The 23,938-nt window shown below is 36.9% G+C and overlaps 1 non-coding gene across 1 annotated transcript; it reads right to left on the bottom strand.

Annotated features, from left to right (window-relative positions):
- Window positions 1-21,172: 21,172 nt before the first annotated feature.
- On the bottom strand, window positions 21,173-21,242 carry LOC128564145 (small nucleolar RNA SNORD56). Its single transcript, XR_008374016.1, has one exon. It is a non-coding gene; the product is annotated as a small nucleolar RNA SNORD56 (small nucleolar RNA).
- Window positions 21,243-23,938: the final 2,696 nt, after the last annotated feature.

The raw sequence follows: 23,938 nt of genomic DNA, 5'->3' as shown, positions 1-23,938 counted from the left end.
AATTAGGTCTGAAGCACTTGGAAATACGTGTATTTTTTCTGGATTTAATATCTCCGTTGTATAATGGTTGTGTAATTGGATGAGGACAGTGCAGCCATGGCATTCACACTGTTCATTGGTGACTTGGGAATATCACATTGCAAAGAGGAGATGGGGAAGGGGGGAGAGGGGAATTGGATTGAGGAAAAAATGTTCAGAATCCTTCATTCTTACTCACATACAATTCCATCTTTATTTTTCATGCTGAGGCTATGGATAACTTGTTAATGAGAGGTCCATAGCTAAATCATTAAAAATCCATTAGCCTAAACAATTTCAAACATCCTACACTACAGTCCTCACAGACTCAGATGAAGATACAGTAAAGATCATGAGTTCAAAGATGAAAAATTACCCTTTATTTGTTTGCTGTTTTATTTTAAGTGTGGTGTTTAAAATTAATCAAATTCAGAATATTAGGGGGTAGACACATCTTCGTTACATAATTCGCTTCTGTGTACTTTTAAGCCAAAGTTTAAAGTGTGTCCTGCACACAGAAGTATGCACTGCACCCATAAGCTGTGAACTGACCCTTCCTTTCCTCTCATCTCCCACCTGATTGATTTACATTGTGTTTTACGTCCATAAGAGCACATAAGTGTTTTAACTTTTTTTGAGTAAGTGGGAGATGTTTTTCCTATAGCAGTCTTTCTCTGTCATTCCATCTCTCATTTGAAGTTTGTAGTAGTCCTTCCCCTGGTTTATTAAGTCAACAGCATGCTCCAGGTATGATGCGGATATACAACTGTTTTAGAAAAGTCTGTAAGAAATTATAATCTACAGTTTATGCCATACCTTAAATGGCAATAACTGTGATTCATTTAGAAATGGCTGTTATAATCAAATCATTAAAATTCCATAACAAATTGCTATCCACAACCATTAAACTGAAGCAATACATGTTTTCACTTAAATAGTGAAAATTGTTCTGTTAGCTGTTTTCTTTGTTTAAAGAACATTAAGCTCCAGCATGACAGGTTTCAAATGAAGCAGAGTTCTTTGAGTAGCTGTAGCTTACTCAAACATTTGCTAATGAAAATTAATGAAAGTGATATAACTTTTCTTAATTCAAAAAGTCTCATTGAAGACATAAAGGATGTGCAAAAATACACATTAATATTTAAAATAAATTGACCAAAGATTATTATGCCAAGAAGAATCAATGAAGGGATGCAAGGAAGTGTCCTGATTTGCCATCGGAAATAGAATTTACATGTCCATACAGTGAATAGATGACCCAACGAGAAGATCAAATTAGACTTTCCTAAATTAACAATTATTTTTAACTTAAACCTCAAAGAACACATTATGTTTCTGGACCCCAGGCTTTTCATCTATTAACTGAAGTGTTTGAATTACATATTGCATGATACACTTCTCTATTTATAAGTATGATCATGGATATTTTTGTGGTGCTGATTGAAATATGATAATTGCTTCACCTCTGAGCTGAACTCAAATTTTATTGTGTCTATGTTGTGCCAAAAATTCATTTAATATATCTCCTGAACATTCAGTATAAAGACTAAACTGCTTGCTTGACATGTGTAGTATCTCAGTCTGTCTGTGCTTCTCTAATAAAATACCTGAGACTGGGCAAATTAAAATAATAGAAATTTATTCCTCACAGTTCTAAGGATAGAAAATTAGAAGGGTGAGTGTCTGGTAAAAGAGTTGTTCTGTGTTCTTCCAAGGTTGTGACTTTTTGCTAGGTCCTCATATGACAAATAGGATGGCAGGGCAAAAGGGATGAACTCATCCCCCCCCCAAGACATTTTTATAAGGACTCTGATCCCATCCACTGGAGGGTGAGCCCTCCTGGTCTAATCACTTACTAGAGGTCTTACCATTGATACTGTTGCATTCAGGAGTAAATTTCAAAATAAATTTTGGGATGAACACGAATATTTAAATGATAGCATTCTGTCTCTGGCCTTCCAAATAGTTTGTTCTTAAATACGAAACACATTCATCCCACCTCAATAGCCCCCAAGTTCTTAACTCATTTTAGCATGAACTTTAAAGTTTAAATCCAATGTGTTTTTTAAAATAGCATCAGACTCAAATATAGGTGAGCCTCAAGGTATGATTCATCCTGAGGAACATTTTTCTCCAGCTCTGATCCTGAGATATTGAATGAGTAATATGTCCTAAAAATACAATAGTAGGACAGCCATAAGATTGACATTTGTATTCCTAAAGGGAGAAATAGGAAGGGAGAAAGGGGCATTATGTTCCATGCAATCCAGAACCCAGCAAGGCAAACATTAAATTTTAGATCTCCAGAATAATTTTCATGGAGTCATGTCCCTCTTTCCAAACACACTGTGGGTGGATATTGGGCTCTCAATGATCCCAGCAGCCCCATGCCCACCTTTTGGGTGGTGCCTCACACAGCAGTGATGAGGGCTTGGAGTCACACATCCGAGCCTTTCCCTGGCTAGAGCTGCACACTGGTGGCTCTGCAGTCTGGCATCTTAGGTTGGCCCTGTTCTCAGACAGGCACACCCTTTGTAGGAGTGCTCTGAAACATCCTGTCCCTCCCACAGTTCTGTGCCTGGGCCCTGAGGATCTCCGAGGCATCCTTTAGGTGTAGGATGAGTAGGCATGCCTCCATAGCTAATATACTCTGCAGAGTTGACCACACACAGACACTGCCAAGGTTTACAGCTTGTGCCTCTTAGAGGAGTTTTCTGAGTTGTACCCGGACCCACACCAGCCACATAAGGGGCAACCACAGGGTACTGTGCCCTGATGCTGGAAGCCGAGGCTCAGAGCAAGCAGGCCAGTGAGTGCTGAGGCCCCTCTTTTGACACTTTTCTGTTGTCCAGGCCGTAGCACTCTGGGGGCAGTGATGGAATTGGGCAGTGCTGATAACCTCTGACGTGCCTTTGGGGTCATCCTCACATTGTCTTCATGAACAGTGCCTGACTTCTGCCTATTTATTGTTACTTCCTCCTGAACAAGTTTTTTTTTTTTTTTTACAGGCTGAGAACTTTCCAACTCTAAATTCTGCTTCCCTTTTCAATTTGATCTTGATTTAGTTCCTGTGTTCTCATATTTTATTATAACCAGTCAAGAGAATTCTTGTCACACCCTCAACTCTTGGCTTCAACATTTCTTCTGCCAAATATCCTTGTTCATTGCTTTTACATCCTGCCTTCCATAAAGCCCTAGGGAACAGACTGGTCATTATTGCCTGTATTGGTCATTATTGTCAATAACTGGTCATTATTGTCAATAAGTGGTCATTATTGTCTGTATTCTACCAATGTTCTGATCACAATGACTTTGGTCATCTTGAAGACAGAGGCTGTCTCTACATCTTCGTCATATGAGTCTTCAGCAGAACCACTCTGTATGGCTTTTTTCCACCTGTCTCTCCAAACTCTTTCATTCTCTTCTCATTATCCAGTTCTAAAGCCACATCTACATTTCCAGGTATTTGTTGTAGCAACACCCCACCTCTCTATATAGTTTCTTTCTTAGTTGCTGTAATAAAATACTTGGGATTGAATTCTTTGTAAACAACAGAAAATTGTTTATCACAGTCCTGCAGGCTGAGAACTTCATGGTCAAGGTGTAGTCAGGTTGAGTATCTGGTGAGGGCCAGTCCCTGCTTTGAAGATGAAGCCTTGTTGCTAAATCCTCCAGAGGAGATGAACTTTGTGTCCTCACATGGCCCAGAAACAGAGGGTGAAAAAGAGAAAAAAGGGCCTACTTGGATCCCTATACCCCCTTAGAAGGCACTAATTCCATCAGTAAAGGCTGAAGCCCAAATATTGTAATCACCTCTTAATGCTGTTGCTCTGGAAATTAAATTTCAGCATGCATTTTAGAGGGGCCACAGACATCCAAACCACTGCACGTAGCTTTCCATACATGTGGTGGAAAGCTTAAATTGGGGGACTTAAGAACAGAGGCCCTTGTGTTTGCATACACATCTTTTTAGAGCTGGGTGTGCAATGAGCAGATTCCTTATTTTCTGTAATTTTTAGTTCTGTCATTCTAATACTGAGGAAAAGCATGTCTCTTTTGAAGAACAAGGTAGATAATGTAAAATAACTTTAATGATATGTGTTCAATAAACAGTAGTTGAATATGATAAAATTATAAGGTAATCTCATACAAAACTAAGGTTATTGTAGTCACTGAAGAATCTGATTGTTTAACAATAATATTTAACAAAACACATTGTTTGAGGTTAATAAAAAACACAACTCAATAGCTGGGCATTGTGGCAGATGCCTGTAGTTCCAGCTACTTGGGAGGCTGAGGCAAGAGAATCGCTTTAAGCCTGGGAGTTTAAGGTTGCTGTGAGCTGTGATGCCACAGCACACTACTAAGGGTGACATAGTAAGACTCTGTCTCAAAAACAAACAACAACAGCAAAAGACAGCTCAAGATTTCTTAGGTATAGTGAGAAATTTGTTAGCTCATGTAATTGGGAAGGGGCAAGAAAATAGCCAGGGATGCTTTGATCCAGGGACTCCCTGGCACCTGCAATAATTTCTCTATCCTTCATCTTTGTATCTTTCCATTCATTGGATTTAACTTCTGTCTTCTCCACTTGGTGGGGGACTTCGCCACCCCTGGATTCCATAGCTATAAGTTTAAGTTCCATAGCTAGAAAGGAATGAAGCTTCTATACCTACGTACAATCATGCCAATTCTGGAAAAGAAGTCTGATTAACCAAGCTTGGGCACATATCCATCCCTGGATATAATCGCTGTGACAAATAACACTGATTAATCTAGCTGGAGGCCGATGTCCATTTCTCAGCCCAATACAGTAGTCAGGGAAAGAGAGATCCCCTCTCATGTCTTAAGGATTAAGGAAACTGGTTTCTTCCAAAGATAGGGCCATTGGGTATATGTCAATAATCTCCTAAGTAGGCTCAACAGTGACTATTGGAAGAAAGAACACCTAATACCACTACTTTGTAGATGCTGAGATGAAAATATATTGATGTCTCACAGTCAAATATTTTATGAACATTTACTAGATGTTGCCTATATACGTCCCACTGTGAAGAAAAGATGTGACGCCTTTGATTTCTATTAATCTAAACTCTACTAAGGAGATTGGATAGGGGTTTTCATCAGGATTCGTTGTAATTGACTTTAATGATGAGACAAGAGGCTCTTGTCTCTGTCCCATGAGGGCTTCATAGCACACGTGAAGGGGGCTAATAACTGTCCTGCACTGATGTAGGGGAGGTCTCTTTATGGGCTGACCAGACTGCCTTGGGAGAACAGAGCAGAAAGCACTGTGAGCCACTGCTCTCACTCCCCCATCATCATCCTCACCATCACAGGAGCAGTGATAATAATAGCTGGCATGTTTTTGGATGTTTTCTTTGTAATCAAAAAGTTTCATGTTTAACTCATTTAGTTCCATACAGCCCTTTGAGATAGTTTCTGCCAGTTTCCAGATTAAAAGAAAAAAAAAAAAAAAAACGCACCTAGCAACACTAGTAGAAAGAGAAGAACTGGATTAAGAATCTCTGGAGCTAGACTTCCTAACAGTCTGCCTCACTGCTCCATACAGTTAGAGTGACTTTTAACCTTCAGTGGGTTCTCACTGCAGGCCAGGCCCTACCCTGTTTGTGCCTCTTTGGTTGTACACACACACATGCATATATATGCACACACATACATATACACACATATGTACATACACATATACACACACATACACATATGTACACCCAGATACACACATACATATACACACATATATACACATATGTACACACACATATACACACATACACATATGTACACCCAGATACAGATACACACATACATATACACACATATATACACATATGTACACACACATATACACACACATACACATATGTACACACAGATACAGATACACACATACATATACACACATATGTACACACAGATAAGATACACACATATACACACATATATACACATATGTACACACATATACACACATACACCTATGTACACACAGATACAGATACACACATACATATACACACATATATACACATATGTACACACACATACACACATACACATATGTACACCCAGATACAGATACACACATACATACACATATGTACACACACATACACATATGTACACACAGATACAGATACACACATACATATACACACATATGTACACACAGATAAGATACACACATACATATACACACATATATACACATATGTACACACACATATACACACACATACACATATGTACACACACATACACATATGTACACACAGATACAGAGACACACATACGTATACACACACATACACATATGCACACACAGATACATATACACACACATACACATATGTACACACAGATACAGAGACACACATATATGTATATATACATATGGGCACATATATACACACATATATTTATACATGTATATACACACATACACATATGTACACACAGATACGTATATATGCACACACATACATACATACACACACATATATACATGTATATGTATACACACACACACAGACACTTTTTTTTTTTTTTGAGGCAGTGTCTCTCTCTGTCACCCAGGCTCCTATCATCCAGGCTGTAATTCAGTGGCATCATCATAGCTCACAGCTGCCTCATACTCCTGGGCTCAAGAGATTCTCCTGAATGGCCATGATGACAGACATGAGCCACCACTCCCAGCTAATTTGTCTTATTTTTTGCAGAGATAGGACCTAGTTATGTTGCCCAGGCTGGTCTTGAACTCCTGGGCTCAAGTGATCCTCCAGCCACAGCGTCCCAGCATGCTAGGATTGCAGGCCCCAGCACCTAGGCTGCCGTCTCACTTAATCCTAGTAAGGCCCCTGTGAGGCAGGTGTTTTCTTGCCACTTACAGATGAGTAAACACAGCACATGAAAGAAGGGTGAACTGGAGCCTGCAGCTATACCATTGATCAGTGCAGAACTGGGCCGCTCTGGACACAGGTCTCTCAGACTCTCCCTCATGCAGTTTCCCAGTCAATTCCAGTCACACAGACACGTCTAACACACAGCAGCCTGCGTCCACCTACGTCCTGCGTACATCCACTTCCTGTAAGTTGCTCCATTTACTACTCAGAAGTGCTCTGAGACACACATTACTCTTTCCATTTTACACAGAGCAAAGTGGAGATGCCGAGGTTAAGACACCCAAGTTTCCAGCATTACTACGTGGTAGAGCTGGGGTTTGAAGCCAAATCATCGGACTCCAGAAACCAAGCTAGCAATGGCTATGCTAAACTGTCTCAGATCTGGGGCTGGAAACAGAGGCCAGGAGGACGGGTCCCCTTCAGTAACAGACGTTCCTTATGGTGTGGTCACATGCTGAGTAAAAGTGACCCTGTTTGTGACTACTACTGATTGTGACTGTGGAACCTTCGTGCTCACACTGTGCCCCAGCAGAGCTCCTTCTCAGGTGCCCTGCCCTGGGCGCCTCTGGAGAGCTGAGCTCTCCCTCCCAGAGCCAGACTGCTCCACCCCACACTGCTCTCCCCTTGGCTCTCCCCTTGGCTCTCACAGTGGCCCACAAAGAGAGGCATGGCCATAAGGAGCCTGTGGCTTTACAAACTTTTCTTTTCCCCTTTTTTTTTTCCTTGCTAGTGAAAGACACTGGCTCCATTTTTAGAGCTTCGAGAAACTCACCCTGAAACACACACGTATACACAAAGCACATACACAAGCTGAGCTTTTATTTGGCTCTACAGAAAATATTTCCATTGCCTTATGCCGTTTCTCTCTTCCTCAGAGCAGGAATGTGAAACAAAAAGAAACACATCATTATCTTCATTCCTGTCCTGGGGCCTGAGATGCAGGTTCTTACTGTAACTCTCTGAGTGCTGCAGACAGCAGATGGCTCATTGGAGATTGTACCTGGGATCTCCGACTGCAGGCTCATTGTCCTTAATGCTGCACCAAATCACCTTGTGGACAATTCCAGGACAAGACAGGAACAAAGAAATGAACTTCCGCCATGCAACCAGGGTCCACAGAATGCCTACTCTATAGCTTACGTGATAACGTGAACATTTTAAATCAAGGTAGAAAGCTGCTTAATTCATCTTTGTTGAAACTGCTTCCAGAGTGAAAACTTAACAGATTTTAATCGAAACAAAATCTTTTTCTTTTTGTATTTCAATAAAAATGATTTAAAATAATAGGCACAAATGTATTTAAATCAAACTATTTCTATTCTCCTTATAACACTGAAAAATATTTTAATCAGCCATGAGGGGTAAACTGAACCATGACAGAGGGAAGAATTAATTTGCTACTTGCCATGTCAATTTTACCAACATGTGTATTTGAATGAGGATAGAAAATGTCTTTCAGAGGGAAACATATATAGCATAGAAATCTCCAGTTGAATTACAATCAATGCTCTAAAATGTGACAGGCTGAATATTTGGAATAATAAAATATGATGGACCAACTGGCTTCCATGATATCAAAGATAAAGTGTGAATAAGCCAAGGAGAGCCAAAGAAAACCTTACTTTATGGACACTTTTGAAAGTGTGAAATCGGTATGAACTGAATTTTATATCAGATGAGTCAACTCCTGGCTTTCGATGGCCAGTTGAGTTGCTGTTTTGAATGTCTCCTAAAATGGAAATTTTCAAGGTAGAGCAATAAAAAGAGACACTACCATAAAAATTCAAGAATAAATGTAGCACTTCAAAGAAATTACAAGTCTTAACTGCCTATGTGAATTATTGATTCCCTGTAGTTTTCTACAATGAATAATACTTGCACTGGGTTGAAGTGAGTTGATAGCAGGGAGTGACTTTGGACAGAGCTACTAGTCCTAAATCTAACAAAGGTCTACATTCATCATAAAATACTCAGTTTATCAATATTCATGGTTATGTGATGAGAAAAACACCAGGATAGGCATGTTCTTCTGTCAGTATTTTGTTTTGTTTAGTTTTTCTCAAGAACCATATAAACTGAACTCAGTGTTTGCAAGACCATTTGAATCCGTGCCTCCTGGCCTTCCTGTCTTGGAATGAGGATGAAATTTTCTCAGAGAGATCTGGATATTTTATTGAGCTCTATGGGTAGTACTGGGGCAAGGACCTATGATCCCAGTGAATATTTTTAATTTTAAACAGCAATGAATTAGTTGTCCACAGTAATGTTCAAGTAAAATGTTTACATTTTACTTCTTATCCACAGTAGACTTTTGCCAAAATTTAATAACGCCTCTTTCAATTTATTCCTCATTAGAAACTTAGCTGTCTTCACATTATTTCCCACGCACGTGTCCTCTCTCATCAGAGATGTTTCTGCACACGTCTGTGTGTACGAGGATACTGACATTTGGTGACTGCTGCCGCCATACTACCTTTCATTTTTCCCATCATAAAGTGCTTCATGCACTAGGCAATTAGTATGTGTATAATTATTTTGTATTTTTAATTGATATTTTATTTCACACATCATACATTTCAGCAATTTAAAGTTTATGATTTAGCAACTTTCTGTATTTTTCTAAGTTGTACAACTGTCACCACTAATTTCAGACTACTTTCATCACCACGACAAAAAATATTCAGGTTCATAGTTCCATCAAACACTAATCCACGTTCTTGTGTAGATCTGTCTACTCTGTGCGTTGCATTTAGATGGAACACGTCGTGTATGGTCTTTGTTTGGGCGCCCTCCACTTACCAGAACATGAGTGAGGCTCACCCACGTTGAGGCCTGTGTCAATACTTCATTTCTTTATATGGTTGAATAATATAAAATTGTATATTTATGACACATTTTATTTATCTGTTTGTCTATGGGTAGATACTTGATTTGCATCCAGCTTTTGGCTATTGTGAGTAACACTGCTACAGATACTCCTGGGTAAGTTTTTGCATGAACATACACTTTCTGTTCTGTTGATTCTAAACTCAGTGAACTCACTGTACCATAAGGCAACCTGTGTTTAAATCATTGCAGAACTAGGGAGACTTTCTGAACTCGGCTTCACTGCTTCATACTTACATTCTTGTATTTCTCCTCAGGGAAAGCTTTTCTTCTTTCACAATGAAGTCTGTTGTCAGGAATTTTCACAGATGCTCAGATTATAAGTGGTAGAGGATTTTCCTTCTATTCCTAGCTTTTTTTTTTTTTTAACCAATGGTACTACATTCTGGCAAATGGGTTCATTACATTTAATTGAGAAGAAAGTGTCTTTTATTTTACTTCTTAGTCTATGTACTCACCCTTATTATGAAACTAATGTAGGACCTTCACATGAAAGCTATAACCCAGTTACAACCTAAGAATAGGGGGAAGGGGGAAAGGGAGGGGAGGGAGGGAGGGGGATTAATGGGATTACACCTGCGGTGCATCTTACAAGGGTATATGTGAATCCTAGTAAATGTGGAATGTAAAGGTCTCAGCAAAATAACTAAGAAAATGCTATGAAAGCTATGTAAACTAGTGTGATGAAAATGTGTCAAACGATCTATGAACCAAGTGTATGGTGCCCCACGATCATATTAATGTACACAGCTATGATTTAATAAAAATAAAAAAAAGGAAAAAAAATAGTACAATGCAATGATTACTTTTTATATATTCAGGCACGTTTGCATTTCTAGGATAAAGCCCACATGGTCATGGTATATAATCATTTTTTGTCCATATACAGATTTATTTTACTAGACTTTTGTTGAGAAATCTTATCTTCATGTCATATGAATATTAATCTATACTTTCCTGTGATTTCTTGTCTTCTTTTTGTATCAATGTTAATACTTCCCTGATAGAATGTGTTAAGATGTGTTCTCTAAACTTCTTTACTCATGAGTTGATGGGCACTTGGGTTAATTCCATATCTTTGCATTTGTGAATTGTGCTGCAACAAACATTTGAGTGCGGGCATCTTTTTGACAAAATGACTTCTCTACCTTCGGGTAAATACCCTTCAGTGGCATGGCTGGATCAAATGGTAGGTCTACTTCTACTTCTCGAGGACATTCCAGTTGTTTTCCATAGAGGTTGTACTAATTTGTAGTTCCTTCAACAGTATGTAAGTGTTTCTTTCTGCATCCGTTGTGTTTAGACAGTTTAATAAAAAATACATTCTAAGTGGGTTAAGGTGATATCTCACTGTGGGGTTAATTTGCATTTCTCTGATGACTAGTGACATGACCCTTTTATCATATGTGTATTGGACATTGGTCTATCCTCTTTTGAAAAGTTTTTGTTCATGTCTTTTGCCCCAACTTAATGGTTTTTTTCTCTGATTTGCTTGAATTTTTATAGATTCTTCATTAGTCCTTTATCTGATACGCAGCTAGTAAATATTTTGTCTCTTTCTGTAGGTTGTCTATTTGCTCTGTTGATTGTTTCCTTGGCTGTGGAAAAGCTTTTTAATTAAATCAAGAGCCGTGTATTTCTTTTTCTTGTTGCTGAAATTGCCAGTGGTTTCTTATTTGTCATTTCTTAGCCTAGGTTGATATCTTGATGAGTTTTTTCCCAATTTTTTTTTGTCTAGAATTCTTATTGGCACAAAAATAGAGGCATAGACCATGGAACAGAACGGAGAACCAAAATGTAAAACCATCCACATACACCCCACTTATCTGCGACAAAGCATAGAACAACACTGAGTAAATGTAGCCCCACACAATAAACTGCCTTGGCAAAACTAGACAGCCACAGCAGAAAAATGAAACTAGAGCCACAGCTCTACCAATAACAAAAATTAATTCAAGATGAATAAAAGACTTAAATAAAAGTGATGAAATCATAAAACATTTAGAAGAAAATATCTCTGCTTTATAACTTACTTTTAAAACAAATTATAATATTCTCTCTACTTTCACATGTCCAGAAGTGAGGGCCTCACTAGTAATTGGAGTAGCTCTTTTAATATTTGGGAAACTCTGAATATGCATTGAAAACATTCTCTTATTTTGAGCCCTCATCAGTTTATACTATATGGAGGATTTATAATCTCAGATTCACTCCATAGATTTGAGAAATAATGTTAGAAAACAGTAACACATAATCACTTGATGACTCTTTAATCATTGTAATGAAAATCAAAGAGTCTAGTATCTATTGTAAGAATTTTTCTAAATGTAACATTGATCTTTTCTTAATAGTTAAATAAAGAACAGAGTCCATTACTCTAGTCAATTACCTAATCTGTTATTTCATCCTACTTAAAATTAAAGACAAGCAACGATTATTTAATATTCGACTTCTCTTTGCATGTTTTCTTCATAGCTATAAAAACAGGTCTTTGAAATACGATGCTGGGTGTGTAAGGATGTATAATTTTGGTTACATCATTTGATAATAAAAATGAAAAGTTTATTTGCTGGTGTGCAGTTATTGTTACTGGGATCCATTTTCCACCAATGACAGACTGCAAGTTTCAATGCTGAATTATCTACATGTACTTTTCTTTTATGTAAAACCAAGAGAGAAAAATGTCTTTTGGCATTCCTAAAGTATTCATTATACTCCCTCCAGGCTCTGCACACTCACTGCTAGCACTCTTTTCTCTGAAATACTAGAATATACTGTGCAATTCTATTAAGTTTATAATGTTCTAGCCAAGTCTTCTCCTGCCATCAAGTAGAAGGTGAATACATCTTTGTGTGATGTTACTCACTGCCTTTGCAAGCCTCATTTCGCTGCCCTCATGTACTCACCAGCGTCAGCCTTGCCCAGCTGGGACTTCACACTGATGACACCTGACAGAGCATCCCTGTACAGGCACCGACCCAGGAGTGGTTTCAAAATTACCGGATGAATGACATTAAAGGCAACACTTTTGTGTTAGCTGCACTCAGGGTTAAAGGTGTGAGGAGACTTGTACTGAAATTGTGTTAGAATAAAAATATTGCCAGTTAGGGGCCGATTACAACTGCTAAATTTCCCCGTGATAATGTTATTCAGTTCGGGGGTGAATTTGAGAAAACATCAATTTTTCAATCATGACACTAAGTATTACAAGTTAGGGGTTAGAGAGGGGATCCAAATATCTTTCACACCATTTTCTGTTGCTGCCCTCCATTAGTCTATAGAATGTACCATGCTGTACTCTCAGGTACCCAGGTTACCTATTAATCACAAGGTTTCACTCTGTCCCTCCATGGAGAAATACCATTTAGATCTCCTTTACAAAAGAACTTCCAGTTTCTTCTTCCATACAAGATGAACTTATAGGACAAAGACAACATCTCATTTAAAAAAATAAATAAAAAAATAAAATAAAACCCTACAAATAAACAAATACAGCAGAACCTCCATAGTTGACCATTCCCTACAGTGGCCACCTCCTTATGTTGACCTCATTTTCATAGACCGGACATGTACCATATGTACATATCGGTACAGTAGGCCTAGTTCCTTGTGGTGACCACCTCCATGCATTGACCAGTTTGTTACAGTTCATTGGGTGGTCAGTTTATACTGTATGTAAGTTGTACCTTTAGAAATTTTGGACATCAGATAATAAGGACACTTATTCATTAAAATTTGGAGACAAATAAGGTAAGCCCTGTTATTGCCTCAATTCACTGCCTGGGTGTTTCCAGACCACAGCACAGGTAAGGGTAACCCAGAAAGAGCCTAGTGGTTCTCAACTGCTCAGAGAGTATCAGAAAGGAGATAGAAGACAGAAAAAAAGAATTTTCTAAATGCCTATACTGTATCTTCTTTGAGTCTGAAGATTGATAGGCCCATTCGTGTGAGTAAAATATCAGAGAACAGGCAGTAACAACCTGAAATAACCACCCAAAGAATTAGAGGGAACATTTCTGAGGCTCGAATGGGCCTGGGAATAATTATTAGTTATTGCTCTCACCAGCCAAACTGAAAAATCTCATAAGTCATGGGATTACACGTGACAGACACTGATGAATTTCACCTCAGACATGGCTCAAACTCAGTCCATAGACCAGCAATTTTCATCTAGTGTGCTGTGATCCACTGGTATACTGTGAAAGGATCTTAAGTGTGCCACCAAACTTTTTAAAGACCATTAATTAAATTATTTTCAAAATAAATTCAAAGCACAGGAAGTATATTCTTTCTTTTACTCTTTTTTTGGGTCAACATAAGTGTGCCATGGAAATGTAATGTAGGTTGAAATGTGCTGTGAGATAAAAAAGGTAAGAAAAAATTGCCTTTGACTCATTGATGCTGTTGTTCTACCTAACAAACCTTAAAAGAATAAAAATAATCAAAATATTTACAAGTAAATTATTTGAAATTCAGAACAAAGATCAAGAAAATCTGCATATGTACAAATGTAGCCACAAGATAAAATTCACATTTGGCATTCAGTAAAAAAAAAAAATATATGATTCACACAAAGAAGTAGGAAAATGTGAAACATAAGGGATAGAAATATCAATCATTTAAATTGATATGTTGTTTAATAATGAAAAATAAGAAGAAATACCAAGAAATTAAAATCAAAATAGAAATGGTACAGATGATAAAATTAGTGGACAAAGACATTAAAACATTTATTATAAATGGATTTGACATGTTTGAGAAGAGAATCGAAAGACTGAGAACATTTAATAAAAAGATGGAAAATACATTAAATACCCAAATAATTCCACCTAGAGATGAAAAATACAATGTCTCAGTTGAAAAATCCACTGGCTAGGATTAACAAAACATTAGATATTACAGGTACTGCAGCAAAAAAAGAGATGGATGCATTTGGAGAACTAACGCAAAACAGAAAAACACAAAAAGGGACAAAAAACAGATAGAATAAATAGACAGACTGGTAGATTTAACCCAGATGTAGATAGCCAGCCTCCAGGATGTCTCTGAGTGATCTGTGCATGTCTGATAGTATGCACATTCTTTCATGATCCTCTCCTCTTAATTGTGGGTTGGACTTACTGACTCACTACTAATGGGTAGAGTAAGAAAGAAGAGGAGGTTTGTAACTCAGATACTGACTTATAAAAGACATTATCACTCTTGTCTCTTTCCCTCTTCTTATATTATCATCACTTACTATAGATAAAGGCAGCAAATGAACCACACTAAGGAGAGACCCATTTAGATAGGAAATGAAAATCTATTCAACAGCTTTAAGACTGATCTCAGAAGCAATTTTTCCAGTACTGACACCGTAAAATGAGACCTCCTGAGAGACTTTGAGCTAGATTCATCCAACTCTACCATTCCTAGATTTCTCAATCTCAGAAAATGCATCAAGTAATAAAAGTTTATTGTTTCAAGCTGGTGAATTTGTGGATATTCGTTATACAGCAATAATACACCAGCCACTCCAAATTACATTAATTATAAATGATCTAAAACCACAGTAAAATAGTTGAGACTGTAATACTGGATAAACAAACAGAATCAACAACATTCACCCTACAAAAAAACCAAGGAGTGTGATCGCTCAATCATAGGTTAAGAACGTGTTTAGTTTCATACAAAACTCTCAAACTGTCTTTCAAAGTATCTGTTCCATTTTGCATTATGACTAACAATGAACTAAAGTTCCTGTTGGTGCACTGCACACAGCATTCTGTGCTGTCTGGGATTTTAGTTTTGGCCATTGTAATGGGTGCATAGTGGTACTTCATTGTTTTAATTTCCATTTCCTTGATGATATTATGACAAACTCAATCAAATCCTATCAAAGTTATTTGGGGAAAAATGACACTTTTGCTAAAATAAATAAATATATATTTATTTTTATAATTTTCATATATATGTGTACATATATGTGTGTGTGTGTGTAGAGAGAGAGAGCACACATACAATATCCAAAAAATATTAGAAAAGTAAAAACATAGATAGCTATATATTTTTTTTTATGATTAATTTTGTTAAATTGACGATCCAAGCTAACCTAGCTGAAGAAATTAAAGAGAACTACTGATTGCTAGGAACTTATGGCTGTCTCAGAATGTTGAGCAAGACCAACTGAGATCAATAACCATTAAAACCATTATCAACTGATACTGAGAGAAAATCTCAGCAATTAAAGGGAGTTTCGAAGTCATTGAATCACACCACTTATAGTAAATATGAGGTAACAGGCTCAGAGGTGTCAGGTGACTTGACACAGAATACACTTGTTAAAGTAAATATTAGAGTTAGGCCTAAAAGTCATTGATTCTGGCTCCCAATCCTATATTTTAACCACAGTGAAGCAGAAAAACTCCTTTACACATATATCAAATTATTTTCAATTCACTGGGGAAAGGATAGTATTTTCAGCAAATGATGCTGAAGTAACTGGATATCCATATTTTGAAAATGAATATAGATCCATACTCTATTCAAAAATTAATTGAAAATAGATCATAGACCTAAAGATAATATCCAAATTATGAAGTTAAGTCTCCTCAAAGAAAAATTGTTGAAAGTATTTGTAACCTTCTACTGATCAAAGATTTTTTCAATATAACTCTAAATGCATGATTCTCAAAAGAAAAAATGAAGTTGACTAATTATACTTTATTAAAATTAAAATTTCTGTTCCTACAACTATCATTAAAAGATAAAGGAAAGCCACAAACAGGAGAAAGTATTTGCACAGACATGTATCCATAATTTAAGAGCCCTAAAATTCAATGATAAGAATCCAAACATTCTTTACAAGTTTTGGAAAAGGTAAGGAGACACATGGTGAAAGAAGGAAGATTGATAACAAACACACTCATTTTAATATGCATATCATTATCATTAGATAAATGTAAATTAAACTCATACTATTGACTAAACATACCCGTGCTACTGAGTGTGTGGAGCAGTGAGAATTCTCAGTCAGAGCTGATAGAAATGTAAAATGTTATAATGAGATGTTACTATATTCCTTGATCATTTCCAGGAGTCTTTTGTCCCTGGTGTTTTCTAAGTATAAGATCATATCATCATCAAAGAGCAAGAGTTTGATCTCCTCTGTTCTCATCTGAATACCCCATTCTGGAAGAAAAAAATGTTCGACAGTTTCTTAAAATGTTAAACATTTACTGACTATATAAGCAAATATATATATGTAAAGTATGCATACATTCAAAAAGAAGATCTGTATACAAATGTTCTAACATCCTTATTTGTAATAGCCCCAAACTGGATATAACTCAAGGCCCATTATTTGGTGAATGGATGAACTAACGGTCGTTATGTCCATATAATAAGAGACATTGCTTAGCAATAATAAGGTTAAATTTCAAAATAATTGTGCCAAACAAAAAAGCCATACAATAAAGTGTACCTATTTGTTTTATTCCATTTATATAAATGCTTATAAAGTGCAAATAAATCTACAGTGACAGAAAGATCACTGGTTGCTTGGGGTGGGGGTGGCAATGAGGAGCGGATAGGGAGCATAAGAGAGCTGCTGGGTGTGGGGAGTATGTTCACTGTCTTTCTGTAGTGATTGATTTTTGAGTGTATACATATACCAAAACTTACATTGCATACTTTAAATATTTAAAGTTTATTATATATCAATATACCTACAAAAGCTGCTAAAATCTGAATAAATTATATGTGAAACAGAAACAATGACCATTTACCCAATTGTTATAATTTAATCACAGTAAGAAATTCAGCCAATTAGAACACGTGGGATGCAGCTAACTGAAAAATTTGAGGCAAATTTATGGCACTGAATGCTTATATTTGAAAGGAGGAAGCATTTCACTTAAATATTAATAAGTAAGCATTCAAATTTAAAAATCTAAAGAAGGAATAGTTAAAAATTAAACACAACAGAAAAAATGAATTACTTTTCTACAAATCCCAGGTGTTGTTTATTCCCAGAGAATACAACAAAGTCAAAAAATGTAGGTTTAAAAACATTAACAGAAACATGTGTTAGAACTCATCAAGCATGAATAGACAGAGCATAGTGTGTAGTATAAACTGTGGCATTGATGCGAATTAAACTGAAAGTTTAAAAGATACAAAAATATTATGAACAACTTCCTGTCAACAAGCTCAAAAGTGGCAATAATCGGTTATCAAATAGTACATCAAAATTAAAAAAAAAAGTATAAAACACAAACCATACTATAGTAATTAAAGTAATTGATCTGTTAGGTGGATTATTCACTTTAGTGAAATATGCAAACAAAAAAGATCTTAGCACAGAAGGCAGTTTTACAGTTGGATTCAACTTAAAATTCAGTCCCAAAACATTTTGAGAAAGAAAAAAAAGAGGGGGATTCCCCTAATTTATACTATGAGGTTAGTATTACCTTTATACCAAAAATAGACAGAGATATGCTTTCTTTAATTCTTATTAGTGCATGTATTTCAATAACTTGTCATCTTTTGCATTGTCTACTGGCTAGAACCAAGGAGAATGTAACAAAATATTTTCCACGTTCAGACTCTTTAAATAAGTGGGTGGCCCTATTTTATCAGTCCAACTGTCCCTCTCGAGGCTAAACAACTCCCATTAAAATTGTTCATGTCCATTATTGTCAATATAATTGTTCATGTTAATTATAATCAACACATAGCAGTAAGGAAGTAATGTTTTAATTTAATAACTTTTTTCTCCCAGGGAAGTCCTCAAAAATCAAAAAACTGCAGAGATTTAATGGTGCACTGGGAATTCTAGCTCATGTGAAAAATACATTTCTCTCCCTTCCTCCCCGCTTCACCTCTGTGCCCATTACGTTTAGCTCTCAGGATTTTCTTCATAATGCATTGCTAATGTCATTGTGTTTAGTTATAATGCATTCCATAAATATAAGGAGATAAAAATCATCTATGAGCAATCATCTCTTCTCCCGGAATTTTGGATTCATCTATCATTTTATTCATCTATCATTATTTTGGTGCACAATGTCAGATGATCTTGTCACCAGTATACGATATATGATCATTGATGTCAACCTGTCCTTACTCAAAGTCTAAATTTTACTTTTCTCATAATGATTATTTTCCTGTATCTATGCCTCCCAAGCATAGAGAAAGGGATATCTATGTTAACATCTATTAAATGTACAAAATGATAGCAATATAAATTCTTTTAAAAATTCATCTTCTCTTCATTTGCAGACTTATATTTGTGGGGGAAAAAAACTTATATTTGCAGAATGACAAGGTTTATTTTTATTTTGTTTCAATGTACTATTAAACAGTTCCAAAGTAGAATTTTATTAAGATGATTATCATATATTCAACTTTCCTTTTTTTAGCTATTTCTATATACCTGCAAATTCTAAAATCACATAAGTATTTTGGATTAGTATCAGAAACCAGGAAAGGGTGTGGAAGGTGCATGTGTTTATAATAAGAATATCAATAAATGACTTCATTTCTGCCATCACTAGGTACTATGTGTGTAGAAGATCTGCACTGTATCCCAACCCCATTAAAAGTCACGTCTATAAACACTTGTTTATCAGAGAGTATTTTTCATAGTTGAATTCCCTTCAGGCAATGCTCTAATGATAAATTACTTTGATATCCAACAGACGTAAGAAGTAGTTAATGTGTCCCTTGTGTGTCCTATCATATAGGTTTAATTCATTGCAATCTTGATCCAAGAATTTCTTATTCCTACTAGTCTTGGTCCCATGAGATTGTAACATCTGCTTTGTGCCATTTCCTGACTTTTAATGTCTTTTTGTTCAATGTATTAATATGAATAGATGGACTTTCTTCAGAAGGTGTCTATATGTATATACAGACACCTGTCACTGATGAATACGAGTATATTTATCAATCCTAATGGGCAATATTATACACCACCCCTCCAAGAAACTCAGTACCAAATAAACATTTGTTTTGAGCAAAAGATCCATCTTATTCTATTTTTCATTTATTTATTCATGTGCCCTATTAATCAAATTATAATTTACCCTGAGACAGGCCCCCTTCTAGATTTCTAATCTGATAATACTTAGGTTGTTTGCCATGTAAGTCAGAATATTGAGTTCAAGTATGGGTGATTTTTGTGTCCATACAAATTATATTCTGAGCCCAAATATATTAACAATTGAATTTCTTAGCAAGCTAGTAGTGCTGCTCACCTTCCCTTAAACTCCACCCTTGGAACCGTACCGAGTGGAGCCGTGTCGTGGGAACCTTCCCCTCTTGCCATCTCACAGACAATTCTCTCCTGTGGTTGCCCCTGGTCTCGCTATTTCACTCTCTCCAACTCTCTCATCTCCATCTATCTATCTTAGAGCAGAATCTAATGCAATAACTTAGAAGCAGGTATTTTATTTGGGAGACGATTCCAGAGGGACAGTAGTAAAGTGCAAAGTGAAACAGGTGAAGGGAAAGGCTAAGGAAGACTGTGGATGGGAGACTGACTTCTCTGAACAGTTCAAAGCCAAGGGGGTCTCTTTCCAAAATGTTACAACTTTGTATCAAGTCAACAGAGGCTGAGGATATTCTTCCATTGACTGTTATCCCCTCAGTTCTTTTTTTTTATTATTAATATTAAATCATAACTGTGTACATTAATGCAATCATGGGGTTAAACAAAGAACCTGGCAGCATTAGCTCCCTGTACTTTTGGGTTGAACTTGTAGGGCAGACCATGCTTTTGCGGCCAGAGCAAGTCCTCATGCAAATAATTAGAGATAGATTTTCTTGTTTGTGACTATCAATCAAGGCTACAGCTGAACTTGCAGGTGGGCAAGGAAATACAGACCAGAATAGACACCTCCTGCTTCATTGTCGATTTATGTTTATATTGAGCTACTATCTCTGGTTGCCTGTGTAGGTAGATGGTAATAAATGCAAGGATAGAGAAGCGGAAGCTTTATAATTTTATGAAGCAATAAAGCATTCATGTTAAAATGGCAGCTTCTTATTTTCAGTGGCTGCCGAGTTTGCATTTACAGTCAAGGGACAGACGGAGGGATGGAGGATTCTAATCTGAGGTACACAGGCTTACTCCCTTCTCACTGCTGCGACTCTGGGATACCACCACGAGGCCATACTCCAAAGAGTGGGTTGAGATGTTTCCTTATCTTTCCTTGATATTTTTCAGATGAGAGATTGAGATGTTTCCTTATCTTCCCCTGATGTTTTTCAGATGAGAAAGTTCATGCTTAGAAGGTAAAAACTTTTCTTGGTATGTTTATTCCTTTTTGTTTGTTTTGGTTTTTATTTTTTGTTTTTCAGTTTCACTCAGACCCAAAGTATCAACACTCACTAGGTGAACTGCTGTTGATGAAAAATAGTACCTCACGGTAGGGTATGTTGATTCTTTTTCTTGTTGGCTGAACTCACAGACAACAGAGAGCAAAGAAATGCCGTGTCCTTCTGTGCCTGGGAGAGAGGACAGTGATTATTGGGCTTATCTTTTCCTCTGTTTTCTAGCAGCAATTATATAGCACGTTATTAATTTTAAATCCTCCAGAAACTCTTTCCATGGATGAAACTTATGTGCATTATCATAAGTGTAATGAGCCAGTCACAAAAGGACAAAGATTACACGATCCCACGTATATGAGACGTCTATGATGGAAGCAGAAAATAGAAATGTGGTTGTCAGTGGCTAAGGGGAGAGAGGGGGAGGAGCTACAAGGGTCTGGGAGATGCTGTTCAAGGGTATAAAGTTGCCGTGAAGCAAATGAAAAAGTTCCAGTGAACTGCTGTATGACATCACATGTACAGGTTTAAATGCCTTATTGTACTGTATGTGACAAAGGTGTCAACACCACATGGGGAAAAGACAGTCTCTTCAATGAATGGTGCTGGGGAAATTGAATCTCCACATGCAGAAGGGTAAGACTCCTACCCCTACCTCTCATCAGATATGATGTTCAACTCAAAATGTATTAATGACTAAAATGTAAAGGCCTGAACTATGGATTTACTGGGGGCGGGGAACAGAGGAGAAAAGCTTTATAACATTGGGCTGGGGAATGATTTTTTAAATAAAACCTCAAAACCACAGATGACAAAACCAAAAAGGGACAAATAGGATTACATCCAACTAAAAAGTTTCTGTACAGCAAAGGAAACAACAGAGTGAAGAAAGAGACACCCATACAAGGAAAAAAGATACATTAGAACTGTACATCTGACCAAGGGGAAGGAACTTACAGAACTCACCCGCAAAAAATGATTAGGACAAAGGCAAAATTGCTCGGTAGACATTTGTCAAAAGAAGACATACAAATGGCCAACAGGTGAATGGAAAAATGTCCAACTTCATTAATTACCAGGAAAATGAAAACCAAAAGCCCATTGAGATACCACCTCACTCCAGTTCAGACGGCCATTGCCAAAAAGACAAAAGGAAAGAGATGTTGGAAAACATGTGAAGAAAAGGGAACACTTACACACTGTTGATAGGATGGTAAATTGATATTGACATTACAGAAAACAGGATGGAGGTTCCTCAAAAATCTAATTGACCTACCATATAATCCCGTGATTCATATAATCCCTATGATCTCACTACGGGGCATCATCCAAAGGAAATGAAGGCAATATGTCAAAGTAACACCTGCACCACCATGTACATTGCAGTACTATTTACAATAGCCATAGTCAGCCTACGGAAATTGATCCCAGTGCCCAATAATGGGTGGGTGAATGAAGAAAATGTGGTAAACCCACAATGAGTATCAAACAGCCATAAAAATGAAAGAATTTCCTGTCTTTTGGATGAACCTGAAGGACATCATCTTAAGTAAAATAATCTGGACATGATACTCCACAATCTCATGTGGAATCTAGGAACGAAAGTTAATATCACAGCAGTAGAGAGAAGAACGATGGCTATCAGAGACTCGGGCGGAGAGAGGGGAGGAGGGCTGGTAACAGGTGCAGCTGCGTAAGCAAGGAGGGGAAACACTGATGCTCTGTCACACAGAGGCTGTCTTTAGCTTTAACACAGAGTTATTGTACATTACACAGTGGCCAGGAGAAGGCTTTTGAACGTTCTCACCACAGAGAAATGATAAATGCAGGAGGTTATGAGTATGCTGACTACTCTGATTTGATCGTCACACACCATGCATGGAAATATCAAATTGTACTCCATACACGCATGCAACTACAATGCATAAACTAGAGATTTAAAAAAATGTTTAAAAGGTAGATCTCATGATATGTATCTTTATCATAAAAATAAATAAAAAAATAAACTTATTTACATAAGTAAATAAATAAATATATACACCAGAGGTTTTCTCTGCCTCGATCTGCCCTTCTATGATGCTGCTGCTCCATTAAATTGTATTAGGCCGGGTGCAGTGGCTCACACCTATAATCCCTGCATTCTGGAAGGGCAACGCAGGTGGATTGCCTGAGCTCGCGAGTTCAAGACCAGCTTGAGCAAGAGTGAGACCCTGTTTTTAAAAAAATAGCCAGGCATTATGGCGGGCACCTGTCGTCCCAGCTACTCGGGAGGCTGAGGCAAGAGGATCACTTGAGATCAAGAGTTTAAGGTTGCTGTGAGCTGTGACAGCACAGCACTCTATGAGGGACAAGAAAAGTGAGACTTTATCTTAAATAAATAAATTAGTAAATAAATAAATAAATTGTAATATTGCACAGCCACAAGAAGAATGCAATAGTTAAGTATTGTTTTAAAATTCTAGACGTGGGTCTAAGAAACTTTACTTAGAGAAGGAAAAATAATTTTCAGGGAAGAGATATATCTCCAACAATGGAGTATTAAGTTTCAAAATTCTTAGAATTGACACTATTTATGACAAATTAAAGGAGTAATCAATAAACTATTTTGGTGTTTCTTTCACTTGTTTTCTGCTTAAGCCAATTCATAATGTATGTGTTATACATGGTAGAAACCGTTCAAATGTCCCTAATTATAAAAAGTAAAATAAAACTACACATAGGCACACACTTTCAATGAAAGGCATCTATATTCAGTGCCATTGATCACATATTGACACGAATTAGTGCACAATTAGCTA

Source organism: Nycticebus coucang, chromosome 13, assembly GCF_027406575.1.
Source record: "Nycticebus coucang isolate mNycCou1 chromosome 13, mNycCou1.pri, whole genome shotgun sequence".
NCBI lineage: Eukaryota > Metazoa > Chordata > Mammalia > Primates > Lorisidae > Nycticebus > Nycticebus coucang.
Note: the sequence above shows the minus strand (reverse complement) of the source record. Positions and strands in the feature narration are given on the sequence as shown.